Here is a 9,740-nt window from a genome sequence, read left to right as displayed (position 1 = left end):
AACATAGATGTAAAGGAGCTCTGGTACTCTGGTAGTGTAGTGGTTACGAATTGGGCTGCAAACCGCAAGGTCAGCAGTTCGAAACTACCAGCTGTTCCTCAGGAGAAAGATGAGGCTTTCTGCTCCCTTAAAGATTTACAGCCTTGGAAACCCTGTATAGGGTCGCTATGGGTAGGAACCGACTTGACGGCACACAACAACAGCAACAACAACATACATAGATATAGATATAGGTATATCTATCTATATCTATGTATATAATGTAATTTTGAATAAATTATTTAACATCACTGGGCTTCAATTTCTTTATAAAATAAACCAGAACCAGTTGGCAATAAGTTGACTATGACCCATGGTGACCCATGTGTGTTAGAGTAGAACTGTACTCCATGGAGTTTCCAATGGCTGATTTTTAGAGGTAGAGTTCCAGGCTTTTCTTCCAAGATGGACTGGAACCTCTAACCTTTCAGTTAGCAGCTGAGCACGTTAACTGTTTGTATCACTCAGCAACTCAACTATTAAATAAAGGGATTGAATTAGGTGATGTCATAGATTCCTTTCAGCTCTATAATCGTAAACAATGCCTACTCTGTAGAGATCATCTTTTCCCACAAGTTATCACTTGTATCCTAAGACCATAGTTATATTTCCGTTTGGTGAAAAAGCAGCTGAGCATAGAGGTGGTGGGTCACTTGTACATAATTTTATTTTTCTATTGACCCATACAAAATTCAGGAATTTTTTGTCCCTTAAACTATCAGGTTTTTAGATAAAACATTGAGATACTACTTGTATGACATATATATTTTACTATAATGTGATAAAAGTAGAGTCTCTGAATAGTGTTTAAAAGGTGTATTAGAAACTTAGAGCTACCTGTAAAAGTCATGTCTCAGAACTACTTTATCTTGTTGTTGTTGTGAAGTGCCTTTGAATTGGATCCAATTCATAGAGACCCTGTATAGGGTTTCTGAGGAGCAAATAGTGAGCTTGAACCACCGACCTGTGGTTTAAACTGGCCATACAGTCCAGGACATTAACCTGCAGCACCACACCAGGACTCCTACTTTAAGCTATATATTATTTAAAATAATGAAAACCATATTCCAGCAGTATCCTTGATCATGAGATAAACTTGAAAAGAAGAATAATACTGAGAATCTCAACAACCCTAAAATAAACTGTTCTTCATATTGGATATTCTGTTAGCCCATGAAACAAAATAATGAGTCAGTTAGAACCCCTCCAGTTATTCATTGGACCAAAACGTCTGTGACTGCTAGTTATATCTGAGAGTATTGTGCACTTAGGGAGATCTGCTGTCGCAGTGGGTAAAGTGCTCAGCTGCTAACCAGAAGGTTGGTGGTTTGAACTCACTAGCTGTTCCATGGGAGAAAGTTGTGGTAGTCTGATTTTGTAAAGATTACAACCTTGGAAACTCCATGGAGCAATGTTACTCTATTCTTTAGGTTTGCAATGTGTTGGAATTAACTTTACAGCAGTGGACTTAGTTTTGGGTTTGGTGCAGTTAAGGGCAGTGTGGTGCTGGCACAGAGATGAAAGACAGAAGGGAACCCCTCCCCACCATTTCTGTTCATTTGAACTTGAGTTAGAATGGGAGGAAGCAAAGAAAAGGGATGCAAGCTAGGAGAACCTGTGTCGTGTTCTAAATGGTTTTCCATATGCTAACAATATTTATTTGGATGGCATGATTGTGCCCAGATGCTACAGCGACAACAGCAGAAATTTCTGACTTATATAATTTGACTTTTTTTTTAGACAACAAAGAAGAAAGAGATCAGTCACATTACCTTAGCATCTTGGTTCTGGGAATGTGTCTGCCATGGAAAAGTTGTCTCTCTGAGCTCTTTTCTGCTTACACGGTATCTTAACAACTATTTCAATATTTGATAACACATCCTGACATTTAGTGTCCCAATCAGAAAGGATGATGAAGTTATAATAAGTCTGGAAACCATCCCATGTAAATTGTAGTTTAATCCACTGTGGAAGTTTAACTTGGATAGAGAACTTAAGAAATGACAGATGCTTTTAAATAGTTGAAGAACTTTTTTTGTTCTTTGTTACTGTAGAAGACAAAACAAGTAAAATCTGGAAGGCCAATTTCCGATCAACATATTAGAGTACTTTTTCAAAACAATTATAACCTCACGGAACAGGGACACACAGTTTTATGAGGTAGTGAGCAACCTATCGTGGATGGGAATCAGACAGAGGCCAGTTGGGTGTTTGTCAATAGTCAGGTAGGTTTATTTGTTGTTGTTAGGTGTCATACAGTCAGCTCCAACTTAGTGACCCTATGTTGTTGTTGTTAAGTGTCACCAAGCCAGTACTAACTCATAGTGACTCTGTATAGAGTTTCTGAGGAGCAGATGATGGGCTTCAAATGCTGACCTTGCAGTTAGCAATCCAGTGCTTATCCTACAGCGCCACTCCAGGACTCCAGTGACCACATGAGTGGGATGCAAATCAAAACCACAGTGAAATACCACTTCAGTCTCATAAGATGACTAAGATAAACAAACAAACAAGTGTTGGCAAGGATGCGGAGAAAGCCATTCATTGCTTTTGTGAATACAAAATGGTACAAGTGCTGTGAAAAGCAGCTTGGTGTGTCCTCAATAAGTTAAGCATAGAACTAATATATGATCCAACAATTCTACTTTTAAATATTTACCCAGGAGGCTTAAAGACAGTAACACAAATAGAACACTAATGGTCTTTGTAGCAGTATTCACAATATTCAAAAGGTTGAAACAACTAAATGTCCATCAATGAATGAATATACAAGGAATCTTCAAAAAATTCATAGAAAAATTCCATTATATTTAAACTGTATTTTTCAATGAACTTTTTGAAGCTCCATTATGCAAAAAAATATATAGTATACATTCTAGATGCAATGGAATACTAGTCAGTCATAGAGACTTGAGATCCTGGTATATACTTGTTAAGTGCAGTTGAGTCAGCTCTGATTCATAGCAACCCTGTATAGGGTTTCTGAGACTTTAAATCTTTGCAGGTGCAGAAAGTCTCAATTTTCTCCTTTGGAGCAGCTGGTGGGCTCAAACCTCCAACCTTGTGATTTGCAGTCCAGTGTTTATCATATGGAGCTACCACACACTCCTGACACATACCTTAAAAAATATTACATCGAGTGAATTAAATCAATCACAGATGGGTAATTATTATATAATCTCACATATAAAATAATAAAAATAGGCACATGTATAAAGAACAGAGTTTATTAGTGGTTACTGTGGTGGCAGGGAGGGTAAAAGGGAGAGTCACTTTTTAGGAAGCAGTGAGTTTCTGTTTATAGTGATGAAAATTTGGCATCAATTAAATGTGATGGTTATACAACATGACTAAAATATAATTGGTACCACTAAAGTGTGCACCAGAAAAATGTTGAATTAGCAAGTGTTGTGTCAAACATCTTTTTGCAATAAAAATGAGAAAAAAGAATAATCCTTATATACACCTGTGATTCTGTACAGGAAATAAAGATAGCCACCAACTTTACCAAAACTGAGGTGATGATGGAAAGCAATAATAAAACTAGAATTTTTATAATCCAATTATTTCTCTTCAGATGTTTAGTATGGAAGAGGTGAAACCATCTTAGACCTTTTTGAGCATAGACTGATGTCTAGAAGTCAGCAGAAAGGATTTTTTCATAAAGATTGAATGTCTCAAATTGAGAAAGTGTTTTTTTTTGAGACCACTATCCCCTTGGGTAGAGTGACAATGATAATATTGGCCACCCACTTACCTCACAGAGATGTTGTGTAGGTACATGACTCAGTGTTTCTAAAGGACTTTGATGACTGCTATGGTTAATGTTTCACTGTAAATGCTTTTCAAGAGCAATTATTTTGAACAGAATGTCACTCAGAATCAGTAGGTTGTCCTAATGAATCACTAAGGGAAGGGAGGTTAGTGCAACTTGGCTATATCTTGTCAAACAATAAAAAATAATATATACTGAATAAACAAAATATTTGGTTTATTCCCCAACAGAATCTCATCTCTTTTTTTCTGGAAAAATAAACATTGCTCAAACTGAGGACCAAAGTATTTTATTTTTTATATTTCCAAATATCTCTGTGGCACCAAGCCAAGCCTTTTAAGACTATATCAGGTTATTTAATTTTAAATTCAATTTTGTAAAAAGGCCCCATGTCTGGGGAATATAGGCAGCAAATGTAGGAGCAGCAAAGATGCTGAATGTGCTAAAATGGCTGGTACTTTTTATCATAATGTGATTTCCTGGAGGTCTGTCAACTGGGCTCTAAGATGGGGTCCTGTATTGGTTCCTGGAGGCGAGTCAAATTGGGATCCACTCAGAGCACTGACTGCAGTTAAGAACAAACAATAGGAAGAGCATAGTTAATCATTGAATTAAGAGTCCCCTTCTTTGTTTGTGTTTGGCTTCATCATTCTTTGGAAGATAAAAAATCAACGTAGAACTAATGTTTCTCTCAAGGTAGAAGAAAATAGTGATTTAGTACAACCCTTGAAATCTACATACTGTCACGAATTATTCTTGTACCTATGAATCATGATATCAGAATGACTTTGTAATACAACTCAAAAGACAATTAAGGCCACAGTATAAATTAAACTATGGCACTATTGGATAAAGCACTGGACCAAAATGGCAAGGTTGATGGTTCAAATTCACCAGTTGCTCCTCGGCTACCCTATACAGGATCACTGTGAGTAGGAACCAACTCAACGGCACTTAACAACAACAGTACTTCTATACACAGGCTTAGGTGTTTATTGTTGTTGTTGTTATGTGCCGTGGATTTGGTTTCGACTCATAGCAACCTGTACAGGGTTTCCGAGGCTGTAAATCTTTATAGGAGCAGAAAGCCTCATCTTTCTCCCGCGGACCCGCTGGTAGTTTCGAACTGCTGACCCTGAGGTTTGCAGCCCAATTCATAACCACTACACTACCAGAGCTCCTTAGGTGTTTATTAGTATTCAGTAAAGCCAAAAACAAAAAACAAACAAAAAAGTTTGCCAACATTTTTTAAAGGCGTGATTAAGCAAGTACGCTCGGTACACAAATAATATGGGGGGAAAAAACAGAAGAAGAAATTGTTTGATGAATGAGTTATTGTGGGCCAGTGTTGTAAAAGACCTAGTCTAGGTTGATGACTCTGTCCTGGTTTGCCACTGCTGTGGCCAACTTTGACAAGGAGAGCCACTTAGGACTTAGTCTTCAGAACACAGTTCTGCTTAGATCAATTACGCCTTCTGTCACCCTTTTCATCAGAAAAATATTAAAAACAAAAATCAAAATAACCTCAGGTAAGTAGGAACTGACATGAGGTATCAATGGCTCAGTGGTAGATTTCTCCCCTTCCCTGCCAGTTTGTACTAAATCTTTCATGTAACCTTTCAGGGACTTGAGTTTGATAAGAAATAAACTGATAGGCTGCAGGTAGAGAGTGGTTTTAGATCAAGTTGTTCAATTCCCAGGATGCTGCACTTCATGCACAACTAGCACTGGATTTCCGTGTGGCTATGATGTCCTGGTGTGGAGCTGTGGGCTAATGCATCAGATTGCAAAGTCGTTTGAACTGCAAGGTCAGTGGTTCAAGCTCACCAGCTGCTCCTTGGAAACCCTATACAGAGTCGCTATGGGTCAGAATTGACTCGATGGCACTTCACAACATGATGTTGAGCAGGGTTTCTAGTGTGGTGCTCTGGATTAACACTAGATTTTGAACCACAAGGTTGGCAGTTCAAACCTAAGAATGTATGTATTATTATTTTTACAAATTTGGAAATTTGGAAACCCTCTACACGGTTGCTGTAAGTCAAAAACAACACTTAACAACAACAACATGATGTTGAATAGGTTTCAGCAAAGCTTCTAAACTAAAATGGAGTAAAATGAAAAGACTGGCAATCTACTTCTAAAAATTAACCAACAAAAACTACAGATCACAATAGATTGATTTAAAACCAATTGTATATAATCATATTATCCGAGGTGTTATGTATTTGTGTAGTACTGTAGGATAAGCACTATACTGTTAATCATGTCAGGACCAGTATTTCAGGTAGATAAAGTTCTTGATTGGACCAAGAGTCAAAATTCTATTTCTGAACCTATTTTTTTTTTTACCAACGCGTGCATAATCTTTCATGTAAACTTTCAGGGACTTGAGTTTGCTACGATATCATATGATAGGATCTGACTAGAGAGTTGTTTTAGAACAAGTAGTTCAGGAAACAAATTCTAGAAGAATATAGAGATATGAGTATAGTAAGTTTATTGGGAAGTGCACTTGGGAATACCAGTAAGTGAATGGAAACCACAGAAGGAGAAGAAATTGAACCCGGATTCAATTGAAACCAAGTCCTCTGCAGATCCTTTTAGTTCAGGAATCTAAAAGTCCTGAACTATAAGTCTTTAGGTCTTTGTAACCTCACTCTCTCTAGACATCAGGGTTCTCCCAAAGGAAAGGTGTGGTTTTGAGTAGAGAACTCTTTTCAACTGAGGGCAGTTTCTAATGAAGGAGTCATCTGTAGGTTGTCATCACTCCACAGTTTGGGGAATTAGTGCCTCTGAAGTCTGTGTCTGGGTCTTGCACCATAGCATCCTCTGCAGTAGTCACCAGAATTGCTTTCAGTACTAAAATCTGTGACGTCAAACTATTATGTCATCACTAAAATTGGGATACATTTTATCTGGTGAGCCACAAGATTTATTCTCTCCTTTGTGTATTATTTATCTCCTCATTTATATGTCTACATTTTCCTGCTCATAAACAAAAATATATATTTTTAATTTTTTTTTTATTCTGTACTGTCTAATATTCTTTTCAAACAGAAAAGCGCCCTAAGCATATAGCAAAGTACATGGATATACAAGGAGGCTTCAAAAAGTTAGTAGAAAAATAGAATGAAAAAATTATGGATTTTTTTCTTTGTGAAGCTCCCTCACTTGTATGAGTGAGCTTTAAAATTTTGTGGAAAAATTACATTATCTTTCAGTTCCTTTTTTTTTGTGAACTTTTTGAAGTCTCTTCACATATATTCATTATAGAATTCTCCATGAATTAGTTTCTTCTTCTACCTTCTCTTACTGTTGACAATTTCCAATGCTTATTTTGCCATTAGAAAAACCTTCTTCTTTTTACCTTTCATCCTTCACCCATTGTCAAACATCTATCCAAACAATTTCTAGCTAATAACTTGCCCTTTTATGATAGAATATTTACAAACATACATCTTTACCAAGATTGGAATATATTTAATCTCTTTTCAAAATCGTATGCCCTGGGGATATTTTTATCACAATGAGAGAAAATGTTGGGATAATTGAAAAAAATGTGAACAGTAAGTTAGCAAATAATGAGGTGTTGAGTTGAGCAAATGGTGTCTGATTAAGAGATGATCATCAGGACTAGTGTATAGTGGTGTGCACCGAGGACAGCATGATGACTTGGCCTTGAACATCTTCCTTAAAAAGTTACACATATGTCTGGGCTTTTCAAAAAGTTTGTATGTCATCCTGAGTATCTTACATACAGTAGCATATTTATTGAATGATGACTATGTCAAATGGAACCGAAATACAGAAGGTAGGAGAATGCTGAAGGAAGTGGAAAATTCCACAAAGGGAAAAGAAGGATGGCAGTGTCTAAGCCCATAATAGAGTCAATCAACATACTTAGATTCCTTTTGCTAAATATAAATGCTTACATCTTTGACCATCTTCGTAAAATAAGCTAACAAAAGGACATGAGATTCCTCTCAGAAATATATTTGTCCTCCTCTGCCCTTGAATTTCTTTCCTATTTCCTCTCCTTTCAGGTCCTAGTCATCTTTCAAAGTTCGTTCAAGTTCCTTCAACTCTGGGAAAGTTCTCTACCCTGTTGTTTACAGTCCCAGATGCAATTGGTCGTTGATTTGTTTGCTACCATTAGTATTCCATGGAGATATTTGACATGGCCCTTAGAATATCCTATTGCAATTATTTATGTATCAAATATCTGAATAGTTTCTAATCTGTGACACTACTAGTCTAAATGTTTTACAAATGATACTTTCACTTTCATGAGAACTCTAAGAATGTATGTATTATTATTTTTACAAATTTTCAGGTAAAGAAACTGAGGCATAAAGAGTTTATTGCATTTCCTGTGTCTCAGAGCTAAAAGGAAACAGCAGGGGTCTGTCTCCATAATGCAAGCACTTAAACCATAAGTTACATGATTTCCCTGCTATTTATTAGCTTGTATTTATGTTCACTAGACTGTGCACACTTTATTCCTCATAATTAAAATAGTTTTTGTCATGTTATAAATAATTCATGCTCATTGTAAAAATTAAATCAGTTCCTAAAATATACTGACTATTACCTAGAATCCCATTACCCTGAAATAACCATTGTTAAAAGTTGGTTTCCATTCTTTCATGCATTTGTATAATAAACCACCCACCCATCTCCTCATTTATCTTTTTCATTATGGTCATCGTCTATTCTCTGTCTCCCATAGCTGTTTGTACCAGTTGTTTTTCTTGTTATGTGCCATGGAGTCGGTTCCGACTCATAGCAACCCTGCATAGGGTTTCCGAGGCTATAAATCTTTACAGGAGCAGAAAGCCTCATCTTTCTCCCATGGAATAGCTGGTAGTTTTGAACTGCTGACCCTGAGGTTTGCAGCCTGATTCATAAGCACTATGCTACCAGAGCTCCTTGCTTGTACCAGTAAGACATGTTAAAATACCTATATGTAACCATTCATATTTTTCTTCGCTCATATCCTATTGCTCATCTATTTTTACTAGCAATTGTTCATTTTCAATAACAGGGCCCTTATTAAATCTGATTTGGTTTTTTATGTTGTTTTTCTCACTGTATAATCCTTCCAAGTCACTTGGCAAAGCCCTAATTAATTCTTTCCATGGCCACATAATATTCTACCATGGTACTTTTAGTTATTCATTCGGCTTCCAGGTTATGGCTATTATGATAATTCAGGGACTGTGTGTTTTATCCTTGCGTTTCTGACATTGTATCTGGCACATATATGGCCCTTGAAGAAATAATTATTGGATTAAAAATGGTAGATGGAAATCAGACTCTAGAAAGTATAAACTAGTTTTTTTCTTAACTGGGGAAATGGGATAATCCTGAATGAGTTCTGAATAAATCAAATTTTTGTGGAAAATTTCCATTATTTTTTATTTCATTTTTCCATGAACTTTTGAAGTCTTCTCACGTGTTTTAAATGTATATGAAAAGCTCTAAAGACTCATATAATAAATGTTTTTAATGTTAAACAGTTGGCCCTTATTTTTAAACTGAAGAAAAGCACTTTTTCATATATTGTGTTTGTTTAAAGTGACATATATTGAAGCGTTATCAAAAACACTTATATTTACATGCAATTTGTTCCTCAGATATCTTGTGTTTTATGATATAATCCCTATTTTCTCAGTTTCTCTTCTTACTTGTTTTTAAGTCAATTCTGGTTCATAGCAACTCCATAAAGGGTTTTCAAGGGGCAACTAGTGGGCTTGAACCACCAATCTTTGGGTTTGCACTACAGTACTTATCCTATTGCACCCTACTTGTGCACAAAATGCATTTCCCATTGATATCAATCTATTTTCAGTCACCTAAGTACAACATGTGCAGCAGATTTGCCTAATGCAATATGTCATTTGATTTCTTGACTGCTGCTTCC

This window comes from Chrysochloris asiatica, unplaced genomic scaffold (assembly GCF_000296735.1).
Source record: "Chrysochloris asiatica unplaced genomic scaffold, ChrAsi1.0 scaffold00035, whole genome shotgun sequence".
Taxonomy (NCBI): domain Eukaryota; kingdom Metazoa; phylum Chordata; class Mammalia; order Afrosoricida; family Chrysochloridae; genus Chrysochloris; species Chrysochloris asiatica.
This window is presented reverse-complemented; position numbering follows the sequence as displayed.